We start from the raw sequence: 19,390 nt of genomic DNA, 5'->3' as shown, positions 1-19,390 counted from the left end.
TTTGAAGATACTGCTGTCCTCCTGCTGACAGACAACTGTTCTGATGAGTGATGCTGCAGGGAGGTCGGCCAGTGTGGACTGAGCAGATCAAACACTTAATATAAAATAATTGTGTATCCTTGTCAATTATAGTTTTTAGACAGAAAGAAAATCGAATCTGCCAAGAAAGTTGCAATCGGCGCATCTCTAATTCCAGCTAGGTCTGATCTGTCTTTATCCCTGGCTTGTAAAGTAAGTACTGTATAATCAGTTCAATGACCATCATTATTGTGCATTTTTACACATTCAGAAGTCTCATCTCCACCTCTTTCTCCCCCTCCATTACACAGCTCCACACTCTCCCCTCTTCTTGCACACCATTACACTTCCTTTCGTGGCTCTCTGATCTGCCATCTCCTGGTCTTATTTCCTGTTCACAATCACCCTCTCCCTCCGGCTGGTGCTTTCTGGTGCTTTCTACTCATTTGTCATATCATTAGTTTTAAACCATGAGCGGAAATTGCTTTCATGCAGTACCTGCCCTTCCTCTCTATGGTAACTTGGTGTTGATTCCATTTAACAGTGGGTCTTGTGGTTAAAATGAATAATGCACATGCTTAGAGATCTGAGGCTTAAATCCCCATTAACAGCCTAGCCTCTGAGCTCAAATGAACCAGGATGTCAATATCTTGGCCAACTGACAATAAACTGTCTAAGTGGAGCTGGAGCCAGCAGCCTAGCTGACAGGAGCTGGAACCTGCTAGCCATGAGGTATCAGTATTCATTGAAACTTACACTATTCACTCTCCATTGCTGCCATTTCCAAACAAAATATTGTTTATTAGCTTGCGATATCATGTTACGTCTTATTCCACTTTGTACAGTATTTTACTACTTCAGTCTACTGTGATTTGCAGTATAATTTGTACAATAATGAATATCAGGACATTTCCTTGTAAAACAGAAATGTCTTATGAAACACAAAATGAATGTTTGTAGTCTTCTGGAGTTTTAGAATTCAGACATTCCTTGCTATTATTAAAAAAAAACAAAAAAAAACTGTTGTCTTTCAGCAGCAAACACACCCAGTTGTGTGTTGTACTACTACAGGGGATCTGAACCTGGGTATCCACTGAGGTAAATGATCTTGTATTAGCATAATACCACGGTGTTTACACTGGGTCACCACAGAGTTTAGCTCTTTTCACCAAGAGTCAGTACAGTCTGCCAGCCTCAGTGGGTGAGCTGGCAAGAAGAGCACATCTCTGCCTCCTACTGCTAATCAGCAACACATATGTAAGTTTGCGCACAAAGATTTGCAAATATAGGCCCACACAGACATGCAAGATTGCCCAGCGTCGCCAGTGATATGTCATTTAGCACATTTGGCTCTCTAAAGAGATCTGATTCAGCTATTCTACACTGCCAAGTTGATAAAGTTTCTTTTGTTCTCTTAAAGTGTTAAAGAGAGCAATTAGACAGCACTCAGAGTGCAGATCACCGCCAAGGGCAATTAAGTTTCCCCATGATGCCATTACACCTAAAAGCAATACTACATCATAGTTCGACCCTCATAATACGATTGCTGGACAAATGAAAACCTGTGATGCCATTTGTAATGGCGCCGATACCATTATTAGATTAAAGTTATTCAAGAAAAACAATCGACATGAGTGATTACTAAAGCTGATTAACTAATAATAAAAGTCCCACACAGACTGGCAACAATGTGTACTTACAGTCCTTCATAGACACACACAAGTCACACCATTTGACTGCATGCAATTCCTCTTCAGAATCTATTTTTCCGCAATGCCTCCTGCTACACTTATTATGGGACATTCACACATACAAAGACAAACACCAGCATCCTTGCCCACACACTACTATGCTCGAAACAAGATGTAGCTGCCTGCTAATCGAGCTAGCTTAGTCTGCTGATGGGTACTTGCATCTCCGAAAATGTCATAATCGGCATTACTTGGCTAGACTGACCAAATATTCTCAATGTTAATTGCTCACCTGAAAAAAATGTCAATATTGAATAAAGTGACAGTGTTCAGTTTCCACTGACAATCACCATAATTTGTCCCAAGGGGGCTCACATACAGTAAGCAGGCTTTCCAGCACTCACAATGGTCAAAAATCCTTTTTTTTAAAAAAAAACTCCTATATACAAATGATGATTCAAATCAGCACCAAAATCTAATGAATTGTTCAGTGGACCACACCCTACATCCAAAAATCATTTCACCAAAACCTGTTCACTGTTTTTGATGATTAGCTAATACTTAAATACAACTTATTAAGCATGCAGGACACTATGATGTGTCTGTGTGGGTGTGTAATGTGGGTGTTTTTGGTTAGAGAATGTTGGTTCCCAGTGCTACACTGTATTGACACAGAGCGTATGCTCCATGAGAGTACATCACACTGCATAGTACAGCAATGGGTGACATTTGCAATGCAGATCAAAAGCAGCAAGAAGAGTTTGTGATTAATCTTAGAAATAAAAAAATCCTTAACATCATTTTAGAAAAAGTACATGATAAGAAATGAAGGAGGGGGGTTAGTCGTTCTGGGCAGCCCACAAGAGAGAGCCAGTTGCCATGGCTTCAGAGTAACTGTGGCTGGTGTTGGCTGGGCAGCTGGTTGCCTAACAGCAGCAGATGGAGCAACACAGGTTTCCAAGAAGGCACTGTCACACAAGCACTGTCCCTCACCTATATGTGTCATATCATTATCGTCATCATTTTCCTATCTATATATAGATGTGTGCGTGCACAGAGACTACTCTGTGAGGAGTTATGATATGGGCTTTATCAGGCTTTTAACCTGCTATGCAGCGGCAGAACAAAGCACTATGCCATCAATAATCTTTAAGCAGAGACCATAGACTAGATATACAGTATAATGATGGCCAATGTGAAAACTCCCAGACACAAAGTCACCACAAGTGACTCCTGGTGGCTGGTTGCAGTGTAGGTCATCAACCCTGACTATTTAGTGTAGAAATGCAAATGATCTGTCATATTATTTTGTTTGGATGTGTTGACAAATATTCTTGTCTCTCTAGTATAGAGACCACCCACCAAAAAAACAACACTGGATGCCTCTCAGAGAGCCAGACCTCCACCAAGGAAGTTCAGTTCCCCATAATGCTATTACCTAAAACCATTATTCACATTGATTCCTTGAGCATGAAAATCTGGGCTATCTGCAAAACTCGGAATCACACTGATATCATTAGTTTGAAAGTTATTCAAGAAAAATGACAGATGGGCGCTTACAAAATTCTACAAATGGCTAAATAAATGTCAAATGCACACTGAAATCATGTGTGTTTACAGTTCCTCATAGACACATACAACTCACGCAATTTGGCTGCATACAAGTCCACCTCAGAATCCACCATGCCTCCTGCTAAGTTTATTAGCTCCACTCGTCTCTGCTTCAAGCACTCAGCAGTGCAGCTGCACACGTTAGCCAGATCAGCGGCAAAATCTAAAGGACTGAAAAAAAACACTCACGCAAATCCATTCATTACTTTTTGAGTTATTCTGTACACAAACCAACCAAAAAATGCCAGCACCCACATACAATACAGTACCATGAAATGCTTCTGCTATACTTTAGTGTTGGCTAGCAGTTGTAAGTTTCAGCTGTTGTCAAAAATATAACTGAATGTGCCTTTGGCTATGGGGCAAATGGGTGCACCCATGCATTTTTATACATGCTTGTGTGTGTTTTTGCAAATGGTATTGTTTTTACAGTTGAGAATAAGAGATGAGCAGAGGAGGCAGTAAGCAGAGAGTCACTGAACCCACAACTCTTATCTCTAATAACTTCACAGACCTGTGCTCTCACCCTGGGTAAGATAAGTAAACATAGCTGGGCTGCAGGAAATGTGAAATACACAGGTGAACTTCAATCATCTGTAATTCTTTGCAACTTACAGTACCTAGGCAGGATGGGATCAAATCATTAATACAGATTGGATGTAAACTTAAGGTATTAGGGGTATGAGCAGGAGAAGAACAGATTAAATATTTTTTCTCCTATCATGACTCTACTGAAAAAAATCTGTGTGCAGTTACTATGGAAACTGTAATTGGAGTCCAACATGATGGCACTGTTTCCAATTAGAGCAAGGCTCTGTACCAAATCGAGCAATGCCAATGGGTTTCGGGGTTTTATTATATATCACAAACAGCACATTCATTAAACTTGGGTGTAGGAGAACCGAGGTATCCTGAACCCAAACACTGGCTGGAAAGAGATGCAGAGAGAGAGTGCATGCTTCACATAGAAAGAGAGGTAGACAGAGCATGGAATCGAATGTCGAGTGTGATTTTGGAAATGGAGCGATCATCACGATAAACACCCAGTTTTCTTTGTGTTTGGACTTGGCTGACCTCCTGCAGATGAGGGAACAGATGAAAGACTGCTTGGCCAGAGGGACCCCGCTTATCACCCAATTAATATTCATTACATTATGACTTGATCATTCATTAAACAGCTCCTCACCCTCCCACACTTTCTCTCACGTTGCACTATTGTTTGAAGAATTCTCCAGTAATAATGTTGCTAGTGTTCTCCTGTGCTGCACATAGTGTCTTCAGTCATGCACACAGCTCAGTTTAAGAACATGAAATTACTGCATCCATGTCACTGTACCACTCAATCACACTTCTCATACATCTTGCCCCACATGCCAAGCAGGGGGAACTGGAGCGACAGTGCTGTTCTGCCCATCAGAATAATTCATTTCCCCTGGTGGCCTAAATGAGAATGTATCAGCGTTATTAATAATGTGGTAGCCAGGTCCAAAAACAGCCCTCCAATGACAGAGATGGAGGAGGCCAGTAAAACTAAGCTGCAAAACTCGTGACAGGCCTCAGGCTGCTGCTAGCCTCTGCTGAACTACACTTTAACAATGTGTAAATACGTACTGAGTTCCAATGACATACATAAAAATAACCGGTATATGCAAAATGTATTCATTTGTACTGAATGTGTGTGCTGCATATGACACCAGTGTATGAACTTGTTGTATCGATTCACTTCCAAGGACACAGCAGGCAATTCATCATTTCTATAGAATGCTATGCATTTCCTACACAGCAATAAATCATGGTGTGTAATCGCCCCCATGTGATTTTTTTTTTTACATCACAAAGAATAATAGCTGACTGTCCATCAGTGCTGATTCATACTCATGTTTTCGTGTTTGTGCGACAGGAAAGAAATTCCCTCAGTTTTTCTTTTCCCCAGGTGTGTAATTACGAGAGGTGTGACAATACACTTGGCTCACAAGGATGATATTTTAACACTCTTATAAAGAAATCTTCGATGATGAAATATAAGACTGGAAAAAAGTCTTATTTGACTGAAAGTCACAAAATGCAAAACAGTGCAGGTGCATTTTGAAATGTTTTAACTAATCTTATAATGAATGTCACTTCAGGTCTACATTCTGAGAATGAATTATCATATGTAGTAAAAGACAACATTATGCAAGCACTGTAAAAGGTTTTGCCACAAACTCAGCTGATTGGCTTCTCTCCTGTATTTCACGAGTCTCTTCAGACCTTATAACTGTGCATGAACTATGCATGAGCTTCTAACTTCTAACTGAAGCTGCGTGTGACCTTCTGTGCTATTTTGAACCTCAAAGACAGCACTAGACAGTGACATCATCTGGCAAAGGCGCTGTGTTGACCAATCACATACAGGGGACAACTGGCATGAGCATTCACTGCTATTCGCTGTCGACTATGGGCCACAAGTAACGCACCATAATGACACGCCATGCATTTTCGTTGTGTTTTTTTTTATTCTATCAATGGAAACTCACAGGGTGGACTCGTCACCACCTGGTCGTATCATACATACCTACAACACACACCCTGCGACCCCTCACCCCCCTGACCAACACAGTCCTGTGCGTTAAAACATAGCGGGGTGTTGCATTTTTGCCCGACTACTGATTTTGCAAGACAGCTTTTACTTTGATGAAAAATAGTCATGTTTTTAATAGTGCAAGATCTCATCAAACTCTCATTAGGCATTTCACCAACTCCCTTTGTTGTGTACAGTATTTTATTTAAAATGACATCTAAATGGATTGGGTTCTATTCCAGTTTTATGCTTTTGGCTGGACTTACTATACAATCATTTTAGAGCTGAAGGTTTCACCGTTTTCAAATCTATACTGCAAGTTAACAGAACACAGTGTTAAACCTGGAAAGCTTTGATTTCATCTGCAATTAAAACTCTTTTTTTAACATTACAGATTCTAAATAATCAGAGAAGCATCTCCTCAGGCTTTCTGGGAAACCTGTGGAAGAAGCAAGTGAGTGGACAAAGAAACTTCATGATGCAAAGTTTAGCTTTGGCTAACCATACTGAAAATAGCCAGGCACTGACAAGCTACAGATGATACTAGTGTCAAATCAAAACAACATGCCGGACACCTGGACCTATTTTGGTTTTAGACAAGAGGATGCAAGGAAGGAACAGGTAATGTGCCACATGTGCCTGGCTAAGGTAACGACAAAACACCACAAATATTTTTTTACAGCATTAAAAAAAACAAAAAACATTTTCATGACATTTTCACTCACCCACTCCCTTCAGTACTGACTTAACAGATTTCTACCTACAAACACTATTTGTATCATCGGTTCTCTTTTTGTTTAGAAAAATAAATAAATAAAAATCGCAATTTTCCCATATCGTTCAATCTTATGCCATTTTGTCCTATTTATCAATGCAAGAATATTTGTAACTCCCTTTTCAGCCCACAATCTGGCAAAAAGTTTCACAAAAAAAAGGAAAACCGAACCGTATTGAACCAAGACATGGTAGATAGAGGATTCAAATTTCTCATATAGCCAGAGCCTGAGGCAAACAAGATCATGTGTTTATGTTATGAACCACAATGTGACTGCCCGCAGAAAATCCACAACGACAGGTCTGGCCAACATATGTCGTTATCTGTCATCGTTATCATCTGCACAGATGTGTTACAGCCACTCTGCCTAATCATATTACTGCAGATTTTTAGAGCTAGAGGTCTTGAATTATTCTGCTTTAGCTGCCATTTAAAGGTCAAAATAAAGCAACATGTGTACGACAATAATATGTGTGTAGCAGCATGTTTTGAGAGGCTTTTTCATGTAGCACAGTTCTTGCTTTTCTCGTGGGTGTCAGAAGACAGAGTACATGGCATAATCCATTCACTGATATGAGAACACTCAACACGGGCATTAAAAAACATCTGTAAAGCTGTGACTGTGACAAAATCAAGACTTTGTGTATTTAAATGAGTTATCAAATTTGGCCAGCTTTTATGATTTTATTTCTCAGCTGCTTTGGCATGGTCCCTACCTGAACTTCATTCATCTCAAAACACTGAAACACTCATATCTATTCCTTATTTTCTCATAACAAATTACAATAACTACAGTTCTCTTCAACTATTCAATGCACTGATGCACTTTCTAATTAAATGTGTTACTATGATATGGATGCATTTATCTGCTTACACATTGTGTAAATCATCACATGCAAAATAATCATGGAAAAGTCACAGCATATATCATCATATTGGCACAGCTGTATCTTCCCTCTCTATATCGAAACTGTCCTTTACATGCATTTTGTTCAGTCCAGGTAAAACATTATCATTTCAGACTGACACTGACCAGCTTAAAAAGTCAAAGTATCTAGCCACAAACACAGCATCCTGGCAGCCTGCAGAACATGTCAGAGGTTTCATAACACAGTTCTTTAAGCTACACTGTCATTCAGTTGTCTGCCTGACCCTCACAAGCCTGTAGTCACAGCAGGGATCTAGGTAAAAAACTACAGACTAGCGTTTTGTTCAAGGACACTGCTACTTCTCTGCTGAATGTGTGTACATTGGGCACATTTTTGCACGTGTATGTTAATGAATGCAGAAGTGTGTATAACTACAGAAAAAAGAAAGTGTTGATGACAGAGAGAGAGAGTAGTCCTATCTTAATAATGCTGTGTGGGAATTGTTAAAGCCTAACTGCATGCCGATACAAGCAGCCATTCCATTTCAATCTCAGCATTGGAACCTAACAACACCTGTCTGAGCTTTCTCTTGGATTGTTTTTTCAGCAGTAGTGCTGTTGTGCACGTGTCCATGAGGAGCAGGAATAAAACAACTTTGGAAAGGTCATAGATACAGTTAATAATAAATGTAAGCACTACTGTAAAATGTTTATTAATGCTTTGCATGGATGTTTCGGGCAATACAGTTATTGCTGTTTGCCTTGTCATAATTTAACAAGAGCTACTGACACTTGAAGGGCTCTGGAGGCCTAGATAGCTGTAGCTATAAATGTCAAAGAGCGGTGCTTATGCTGTATTTCTACAGTACTGCCTTTGCCAAATACAGTAAATTAGCTAAGTAGACTAGGGCTGGACGGTATATCAAGTTTTCAAAGGAGATACAGGACGAGCATCTTAACCTGACAGCTGACATCAGAGACACCTAGACCGCCCCACCCCTTTTTAAGTGGCTTTTTTCTCTTTGGATTTTTTAATATTCTTCTTCTAACTTTATTTTAGTTAATATAGTCATAGTTTCTGAATTTTGGCTTAAATATTATTGTTTTGTATTTGTATCATGTATTGTCCTGTGATTTGATTGCTCTGAGCTGCCACATATTATTGTGCTGTTTAATTGTTCTATAAAACACCACAACCCTTTAATATTTATTAGATTTGCTTTTTAATACCAATGTCTCAAGTAGATCTAATGGTGGGACTGCAGTCAAAATAACCATAATAACACAATGCAATGCCCAATGATTGCACAGAGGCCCACAGAACAACAAAAATGAATCTTGAAAACTTTGTCTAACCACCTGTTTCAGTTTTACAACTGTAGGTAACCCGCACAGTAGCCAGTTCCGTTTTGCAAAATTTAACCAATCAGCTCATTAGACAAACATTCTCGCGTCTGTAAAGGAGTATCCATAACCCTGAAAAGATATCCAACCAATCTGGGGATAAAAACGTTTGTTAACTGCTTAACGAAGTGCACCTTGAACAAATATGGCAACCGGATGTGTTTACGCAGTTCACTTCCTAGGCCAGATTATTCTTCTTCATAGATAGATAGATAGATAGATAGATACTTTATTGTCATTGTACAAAAAAATATACAATGAAATTTAGATGCACTTCAGTGTACCAATATAAATACAATAAAACACACACTCTGTGCCAGCATATACACTTTAGTGAGTGATTACACTTAAAAGAGCATCAATAAATACTTAAAATCAATAAATATTACGTGATAAAACATGCTGTCTTCAGTAAAAGTGGTTTGGAGATAATTATTAAGTATTCTTATGGCTCTGGGGTAAAACCTGAGGACAGTAGTTCAGTCTCCTCCTCCTCCTCCTCCACCTTCTTCTTCTGCTTCTTCTTCTTCTTCTTCTTTTGTATAATGGTGGTTGGCAAACAGCTTTAGGTGCATTACCGCCACCTTCTAGACTGGAGTGTGGATCAGAACAGCCCCTACCTACTACTACAACAAAATAACCCCACTCAGTTCACCTTATATTATCTTGTGTAACCCTGTGTTCTCTAAAAACCTAATAAGTGTTCTGTATCCTATATCCCCTGATCTTTTTCCCAACACCTCCGGTAAACTAAAGTACATTCCACCAAATTGACAAATCCCTTGTGGTTTCAATTTAGGCACCTATTTTAAAAAGAAAAACAATGTTCCACAAGGCTAACTGTGGGTTATTTTGGATTGAAAAATAACTGAAATCCTGAGACCGGAGTTCTGAATAGGACATATTAAAAGAAATTTGTCTGTTTAAAATATCATTGTTATTTTACATGGGTAGTACCAACCTTTTACAATTTGGAAGTCTTGTACATGAATATTGATCACAGTTTTTCAGTTGTCTCTTGTCTTGTGCTGTACAGTACCCTTCCATTATCTATGGATGTCAGCAATAAGTGAGTGAGCCAACTCCCGTGCTATAACGCACCATCTGTCCATTCTAACAGTAAAAGTCAACAGCTAACCTTGACGTCCTGTGCTGATGAACTAGCAAGCACTATCATTTAGAACCAATTTAGAACCCTCAGAAGAGCCTTGGAACTCCTGTTGCAAGGTTCTGTCTTAATGATTGCAACATGTTGGTTATTACAGTAAACATCTCTCCAGGGTTGTGGTTGACCCATTTGTATTAATTGCACTAATACAAATTCTTCTAAACAATGCAATCTACATTTCATATGCTTAAGAGCTCTTAATTGACTTCAGACTGTGTCTAACACTAGTTTTCTTGTTAGGTGCCTCCACAACACTGCAGTCACTAGATGTTGATATACTGCTCAGTGATTGCATCCTGTACATCTGGTCTAATAGGAAACAAATTGTCAATATCAGTAAATCATGTCTCAGTACCCAGAACTGTGTTTTCTCACTTCAGAGTGTTCCCACTGTTTCCATCTTTGTTTGATACAGACAAAATGCCAGTACTCAGAAATACCAACATTATAGTCTGCTTTGTACCATCTGTTACTTTACATTTCAGGCAGAAGGTGCAGGATTAGTCTCACTACAGAGGCAACACCTATCTTAGAGCAATCAAGCACCTAAATCTGACACATAGCTAAGTCTTAATAACCAAAGTTCTTATATAGTCTGTTGAACATTTTGTGGTTTTTATCGTTGTTGCACTTTAGCATGCACTGGAATCTTGTGCTGTTTGATATTGTGTAATGCTGTTCTTTCCTGTGTTCAGACCTATGTTTGTGTGTCTGCTTTATTTGTGTTGCCCTATCTCAATCAACTTGGGTGACAGGGCAACTAACTACAGGACTTACTCTGCCATTCAATTTCTAAATGGCCGACAGCAATGTTAAGTGAACAATACTTTGCTTTTGTCATCTCGGGTCATTTGTATACTTACAGTACATGTGTAGGTTTCAAATGCTTGTGTGGCTTTGTATGCGAGTGTGTGTGTATGTATTGTGTTTCAGGCTGTCAGGGCTGTCTGCCACTCCTAATGGTTTAATGGGCACCCTGTGGTGCCTCTCAAGCCCCCTGGAATGGGGCACACTCAGAGTGTGGAGAAGCACAAAGGCGCAACCATGTCTCTGGAGAGGAGTGTCTTTGTGACGGGGGGCCACTGCTGTGCTGACTGTTGCTGGCCACATGGTGATTACTCTCCCCAGGGGATCTGTATTGTGGGCCCTGAGACCCAGAACTTCACCTTTACATACCCCCCTGCTGCGCCTCAACAGGGGGGGCAAAACGCATCCCTGTCGACCACCCCACTTTGGTACAATGGCCTTCTCACCAAGCAATCTGTCCAGCATACTCCATCATGTTCTCAACCAAGACTAGGTACAGTAGACGACTGTGCCTCATAACCACAGTGACACCTGCAGTGTGCAGTAATATCTAATATTTAGATAATATATAAATATAGTGAGAGATGTTTACAAAGACCCAGTATAGGCTACTGTATGTACTTTACAACACTCATACTGTGTTTTAACCATTTTGTTGTGGCAAGCTCCAAAATCAGTGTTTGAAAAGTGCAACATAAAAAAGACAGACAGATGCAAAGATAAATAATACAGTATAGTGAATGACATACAGTATAGTGAATGTGTGCAGTAAAAGCATCCCCAAGCCTGTCAAATCTTGTCTTGTTTCATGACCTACTTTATAAACAAATTCATATTTTATCTGTTGAGCAATTTCAACCACATCATGCTTACACACACAAATCTTAGTACACTATGTAGATCCAGTCCCACACAATCTGCCCACTGGCTTCTGTATTCCAGACCAAATACCATGCAAGAGGCTATAAATGTGTGTAGACTGTATTCTTTAATAAAGCATCCCAAGACTTACTGTAATACACCTTTGGGAAAGGCTGTAGCCTTGAGCAAAGAAGCTGGCATCCCAGAGCTTGGCTTGCAGTCCAGGGCAATGGAGCCAAATAGCTTAGTTCCAGTGGTTCCACTGATCAGGGTCACAGTGCGTGGGCTGGTCCCTTCTGAATTGTTCAACGCCCACCTCCGGCTCTCGCTGTCATGGAGACTGCGGGTGACTTCTAACATTTCTTTTCTCAATCTTGATATAATGTGGCTGGAGAATAAGGGATGTCTTTGTTACAAAGACGATGCAATTTTACACTATGCAGTATGTACTGTACATCATGTGACTTATGTTTGGAATGGTTCATCCTAATGAATACACTCTAACCTCAAATTACACAAAACATGTCAGCATCAAAAGTGCACAGCATTTAAGATAGCTTAATATTAAGGGATGCAGTGAACATGGGGGCCATTGAGCCAAATCCGAGCCTTCATGGCTAAGATTTCATGTGAAGGATGTTAAATAAATTTAGTTCCCCAAGGAATATGTATGAAGGGCTGCATCATTGTTTAACCAAGAAATATGACAACTTTCTCACATCTCATTGCCTGTGGAGTGAAAAGAGATAGAAGTCTGGTGACATGGATACAATCATAAACAGAGTGTGCCGGACAGAGTGTAGCTCTTGAAATGAAACTACAACTGTTATGTCATACTGCCCAAAGAAAAACAAGAATGTTTGTGCAATTAGCATAAATTACAGACAAGCATCTCTGCAAGGAGAACAGATGAAGCCAATCATCAACAGTTCAAGTATGGAAAGATTCGCTGCAAAATATCACGACAGTCTGTTGGCTGTTGGTGATTTTCTACAATACTGTGAATGTGTGCAGCCAATGCTTATAACTCGCAACTTTACTTGAACAGAGAACTAATGTCAGATTGTTCTGGAGGAACTGTGAAAATGACTAAAAACTCAAGTATTATAATTCTAGTCAGTAATTTTACACCATTGGAACATTAGATGCCTTAAACCATCTTTGACCATTCATTGTTATCCACAGAATTACTGCAGAAGCCTATCTGCATACAGCAGTATTTCACCTTATTATCTGCTAATGTGAGGCCAGAGAGTCTATCTGCCTCTCTCATCTGTGTGTCCCTCTCTGTTGCTGAACACAGTAATGCTCATGCCTCCTCCAAATTCAAATTAGAGTAAGATACCCAGCAATCATGAGGACATGTTTAATTTTGCTATTGGTGATTGAGGATGCATCAGCAGTGTCTGGCTGTCCCCTCGCAATCAATATGTTCTCTGGGCAGTGTCTGGAACAATATTAGTGTAAATGTTTGCTTAGTGAGGAAATCGATGAGCGGACTGTTGCAGAGGAAAAAGCTGACATGAAAATGGCCAGTTTCTTTTTAACTACCTTTTTCTCTCATTTATCAGGCAGCATGTTCTTCCATTTCTGGCCTCAGTAACTGTGTGTGTGACAAGCATCAACCTTTGAAATTAGCCTTAAAACATAAGAACACATGCAGCGATTGGATGTTTTCATATCAACCTTTGAAATTAGCCTTAAAACATTCACACATGCAGCGATTGGATGTTTTCATTTAACCACTGCACAGCCCAGATCATTTTGCTCATTGATCGCAGAGTTAGTGGCTTTGTGACTTACTGAAACCAATTTGTTGCTGTGCTAAATTTACCCAACAACTCGGTTTTCAAGGTAAGAAACTATCAGAGCTGTTCAGAGGATGAAAGCACTACAGGATTAGGATTTGATTTTTCAGAACAAGGTTCAAGTATTTTTCCGTTGAGTATCAAATCATCAATCCATCTATTTTCTGCCTCTGGATTGCAGATATCCTTCCCTCTGTCACTTTTACTTGAAGGATCTCAAGAAATTCCAAGGCTTGATAGTATATTTAATCCTCTTACTGTGTTTGGGGTTTGCTCCGAGCGTTCACTAAAGAGCACACTTGAATCCTGCAAATCTACATCTGACAGTGATAATCATTTTTATTAGCCAAGTATGTTTTACACACAAGGAATTTGTCTCCAGTATAGAACCGAGGCAGCCATCTGAGGTGCCAACTCACACTCACCCATGGCGGCGCTGTCCTTGCAACTTGCCTGGCCTGGTTTCATATTACTATTCTCCCTTTCTAAACAGTATCTCATTGGCTGTTTATGGCCATTCAAGATTGGCAGCAATGACAAGAGGGCCAGCAGTGAGTAGTGACAGAGGCAATGCAGCCTATTTCCCAACAACCCTCTTCTTTTCAATTAAGCTCTTTCATGCTCAGTTGTGATTCAACTCTACAATAAGCATTTGGGCAAACATTCAAATGCACCTCCCTAAGGAATGCCCAGATAAGGTCTTGTTTAAATGAAATATTTAGACAGGCAATTTAGGATTACATACTCACTAGTTGCTCCTGCTCACCCTCCATTTGAGTTCCTTGCCTCAGTCACTGGTTGTTCTCTATAATGTGAGCCCAGCATGCTGGGACTCATACAAATATTTATTTCACAAATCAGGAGTTATTAAATAAATAAAGCCAGATAACTTTCTTTTACTGTTTACTATTGGTGACTAAATTGCCCATAGGAGTGAGTGTGAGTGTGTGTAGTTCTTTGTCTACATCAGCACTGTGACAGACTGGTGACCTGTCCAGGGTGGACCCTGTCTCTTGCCCAATGTCAGCTGGTATTGGCTCCAGTGGTATAGATAATGGATGGATGGATGAGTTGGAGAGAGATGGAAGAATGAGAGCCTGCAGCCTTCAGTGACACATGGTGAAGGGTCTGTTGTGGTTTCAAGACTTCAAGACAGTCTCCCCAAAAGAATTCAAGCTGTGCTAAGTGCAAAGGGTGATCACACTAAATGCTGACTTTGGACTGTAGAAGCCATTTCTTCTTCTGAAAAAATGTTATTGTACATATTTCTTGTGCATTTTGGTTATATATTAATAAAGAGACTAAATTAGTAAAATTAAATTTGCTAAAACAGCAAAACTAATGGTGGCCAAAGTGTGAGGCTATGTATATTAGAGTGTTTGTGTATGTGTGTGTAGTGAGAACACTAATTTCATGTCATATGAGCACCACTTACATAGTGTGCCAACATATTGACAAACAAAATATATTTCTGGTGCATTATGTAAATCTGGAGGAGTTCCCACTGTAAAGCCGAGCAACAGTTCAGACCTGCAGGTGCTGCTGCCTGCAGGAAAACTGCTGAGAACTATTTATGTCACTTCCATTACAGCCAGAGTTCTTTCACGCTTATTCTACAGAGGTGATTAAGTCAATTTTTGGCATTAGCACGTGTGTGTGTGCGTGTTACGTCAATATAGGTTAATACACCTTGGCACTACACTCTGTTTAGGTATTGTAACTACTGTAACAATACTGGATATTACACTATTCACTGTATAATGATATTATACAGTGAATTTAGTTATAGTTAAGTTAAAACTGGTACTCTCCTTTTGCACTGTGTAAATCAAATTCAGTTGACTTAACCCAGCTCTTTGTCCTCAGATAATGACCCAAGTAGAATATAATTAGATTTGGAGCATTTGGTTGTATGATAACTACACACGAGGAAAGAGGAAATGGAACTGTTACAACTAATCTATTGTTAATGGCCTATCACAGGCTCTTCACAGCTTTAATGGCATGAAGCTGGATAAGGGGAAGGGTTAAAGGGGCAGAGACAGAGAGGGAGATGAAATCAAATGGGGAACAATAAGACTGTCAAGAAGACAGAAGCAAAAGTGAGAAGGAAGTAAGAAATATGCATTCTTACAAACAAAGCAAAGCAAAGAAAAACAATTAAACAATAACTAATCATCTAAGACAAGTTGGATCAGCAGCACAAATATTGCTTCTTGTAATATTTGTGAAATTCACCATATTAAGCTTGTACGTGCTCATGTAATGGCACCTACAGTAGATGAAAAGCTCTAACGGTCAAAACACTGAAGGAAAAACGGAACTTTCTGAGAATATAATGATTATTTCTTCTCTTGGCACACAGCACAAAGTTGCCTGAAGGTTCCCAAGGAAACTGTACCAATGCCATGTCTACTAATACTTCTTGATAGAAGAGAGTGCCTTGCCAGTAGAGTGTATTGTTCTATCCAGTCCAGCTTATGTAAGGAGTGCGCTGATTTTGTTCACTCTTAGTGCACTCGCTTTGTCGGGCAGAGAGCAAACAAGGAAAGATTGCAACAAAACAAAGACAGGCAGCATGTAGGTTTGTTATTCTGCAAGGAGTTACTCAATATTTGATTAGGTTCTTTTGCAGAATATACAAGTGGGATGAATAGAAACAGTTCTTATGGGGAAAACTCTGATGGTGCTTAACAGCCTTGAAACAAAGCAACATTTTTTACTGTGACTCTAAACGCCTCAACATTAGCTGCCATAAAGCAAACTCTTTCAAACTTCACAATCATTTTAATATCAGACATCTTACTGATGTGGGCAGCTCAAATAAGATTTTGCATTCACCTCTGGATGGTAGTCATTACTGAGAACTTGCTAGATGTTTTAAAGGGTGTTCTAACAAAAGAGTCATCTCCTGTGTGGCTTTGCAGAGTATATGTAATGAGCTGCATCCAGGTGCACATGGGACTCATGACATTCAGGCCTCCCTGGGGTGTTGAAGCAGATGAATTTCTATCAGTGATAACACATAAGAGCCTTCTGCTGCCTAATGGCACTGGAGAGCTGAATTGCAGCTTGCCACCCCTCTAATTGGTAGTGAAATTGAGTCTTCCTCTATATAACAGCAGAATGGTATATACCTGTCTTTGCGACTAACTGCGGAAGTTTTTCTTTATCCTCTAAGGAACTTGGAGTAGGAAAACATGTCTGAAGTCTTTAATATCTACCATCAAATCAGGTTATCTCTTTTTATACTGCAGTACTGCACAGGACAGGAATAAATACTTGTGACACTTGCCATATGGCTGTATACCCATTGTGTGCAGCAACAAAGACAGAAGCGATGAGAAAGGAGGGCAAAAGAGGTCACCTGTGGAAGGTGTGGTACAGTACTGTCCATTAAGCGTCAAAAACTGTGTGGCTCTGCAGCAGACCTGCCTGGGTTATGTAATGGATGAGCCTGGTCTGTGAGGTCTCTGCTGTTATCATTAATTCATGTCAGCCAGGACAACATGCACAGAAACTAAGGAGCCACCGTGGGAGACACTGAGAAGGAGGCTGATCCTATGGGAGGATCAGGAAGCACAGAGAATGGAGGGACTCAGAGGAAAGCAAGAGACTGAGGCTCGGGTGTGGCCAGGAATTTTAGCTATTTTTGAGCCAAAATGTATTTATTTATTTATCTGGTGTGGTCTGCTTGTACTATACAATTGCTACTAACTGGGAGTTAAAGCTGGACAAAATTTTGTTATTGTAGCACGTTGATGCAGTGACAACAATAAAGTATCTATCTAGTATTTATCTAATAACTAATTAGAAAATGCTCTGAGCCACAAAGCCAGACAGACACAAAAACACTATTTGCAGAATTGTGGTAAGAAAGTGTCATTTAGAAGGTTAACATATCTGAATCTGATCATGGTGTTTTAGATGATTGGTAGTGCTTTTGTAAAAGTCAGATTTTTACCTCTGCCCTTTATGGATTACTCACTCCGTTAAAACCAGCCTGGTGACAGAATGATATGACATCATGTGGATGATCTGAAACCTTTTGTTCTTTTCTACTGCAGAGTGCTACATCTCTAATAACATGTCTAATGTTCTGTGACAAAGGGTAGAAGCACTTTCTGTCGGTAATTGCATTTTTGTTGTGAAACAAAGTGATGATCTCATAAGGCCAAAAGTTGAAAAATTTTCTTATTAAGGGCTTTGTGCAGACCCATCAGAAAGGCTTGTTTTTTTTTCTACATGACTGAACTCACATGTCCAAGTGAGATTGTTTTGAATTCACCTCATACATCATGACTTTGAACAGTGAGGCACCCTCTGTTCAAGATACCTAATGTAGCTTTATGGATAGAGATTAATGGCATCTTATAAGTATGACTGAGGAGCAGGAAGGTGGGGGGACACAGTAGGAGTCATAGTAGTGTTCTCTTCCCTACATCCATCTGGTGCACTAAGCTGTTGTAGCACTGATGTGCTTTTGTTCACCAAAGTTTACACTCACCAGAGGGGGCATAAAATGTTTGACTTCCTTCTGCACAGATTGGTATTCACTTGCTTTCTGTCTCGTTTATGTGATTTACAAGGTCAGTCAAGTCAGCCATGGCCTTAACCCTAACCTCTGACAGCACTTAACCTCAACTTCACTATTCCCAGGAGGACACAACATCATAACCAGACACAGTTTTTGTACGCCTATAAACATGATGCCCGGAGGAGCAAATGTGTCACACACTCTGCCCTGTGTCAAAGTCTAAAAGTGTGAAGTTTAGCTTTTTTTTCCAGCTCAGGAGCATGGAGACAACTTATTTAAGTAGTTTGCATTTGTTCTCATCTGGCATTTTCACAAAAAAGCAAAGAGAAATTCTCTTCCACAGCAGCACCACGAGCTCACTTTATTTCAGGCAGATGGCTGGTTGCTAAGCTAGATGGGAAAGCTATTGCCATCAAGCATTAGAGAGTAAACTAAAACTCATTACCGCTTCTCCGAGAAATTAGATAACCCAGGCCAAAAAACCAACGGAGCCTCCTTTTTAGAGATTTTTAAATACTTTGATATGACACCATTGATCAAGATACTTATTCCTCTTTGATGTTAAGATCACACCCCAACACTGTCTTTGATTTATTACATTTTATTTGAAACTGAGGTCTTTGTTGAGTTTCACACAAATGACGGCAGTTATCATCTGGTAATTTGATTGATTTACTAATTTATGAACTACATCATCACTAGATTAACCATTATTTATAAATCATTGCAAATGCAAATGAAGTGCTGTTTTATGTGGGGAGAGACTATTATATTTTAGCATTAGTGTCACTGCAAAGATAATCTAAAGACATCTGAATTTGAAGTGTGTTTCTCTGATCCTTATTTTATAGCCAGAATTATCAGAGGCTGTTACAGTGCTGGAATAGAGTGCTAGATAATTATCATCAGTACAGTATGTCTGTTCCTTCCTGTTTTCGTTCCCATATTCAGATTGTGGTTATGCAATCACAGCATGCCAGGTCTGTGGAGGCTGACAGCGTTGGATGTCAGGCTGCAGATATAGATATCTTTTATAAACCTGAAAGCCTCTGCAAACTCTTGAAAGAAGTTTATACCTGCTAAATTAAGTTGGTCATTTGGAATATTCCTGAGGATACCAGTGTGCGGAGAGTCGGGGTATATATATGAGGTCATGTCCTGATTAAAAGCGCATTTTTGAAAATAAAAAAGCATAGATGTTTAACAGATCAGGAGGAAAAGGAAGCGGCTCAAGGCCAAGGCAATGGGTCAACATAACTTACACTGACAGTGAAAAAGAAGA

At 39.7% G+C, this 19,390-nt stretch overlaps 1 long non-coding RNA gene across 1 annotated transcript in view; it reads right to left on the bottom strand.

Moving 5' to 3' along the window:
- Positions 1–11,810: 11,810 nt before the first annotated feature.
- LOC109957618 (uncharacterized) overlaps positions 11,811–19,390 on the bottom strand; it is a 48,903-nt gene continuing 41,323 nt past the window's right edge. The window contains exon 3 of the long non-coding RNA XR_002274573.1: positions 11,811–12,151. This is a non-coding gene — a long non-coding RNA (uncharacterized LOC109957618). The remainder of the gene's footprint in view (positions 12,152–19,390) is intronic.

The sequence above is a fragment of the Monopterus albus genome, unplaced genomic scaffold, assembly GCF_001952655.1.
Source record: "Monopterus albus unplaced genomic scaffold, M_albus_1.0 scaffold2.1, whole genome shotgun sequence".
NCBI lineage: Eukaryota > Metazoa > Chordata > Actinopteri > Synbranchiformes > Synbranchidae > Monopterus > Monopterus albus.
Note: the sequence above shows the minus strand (reverse complement) of the source record. Positions and strands in the feature narration are given on the sequence as shown.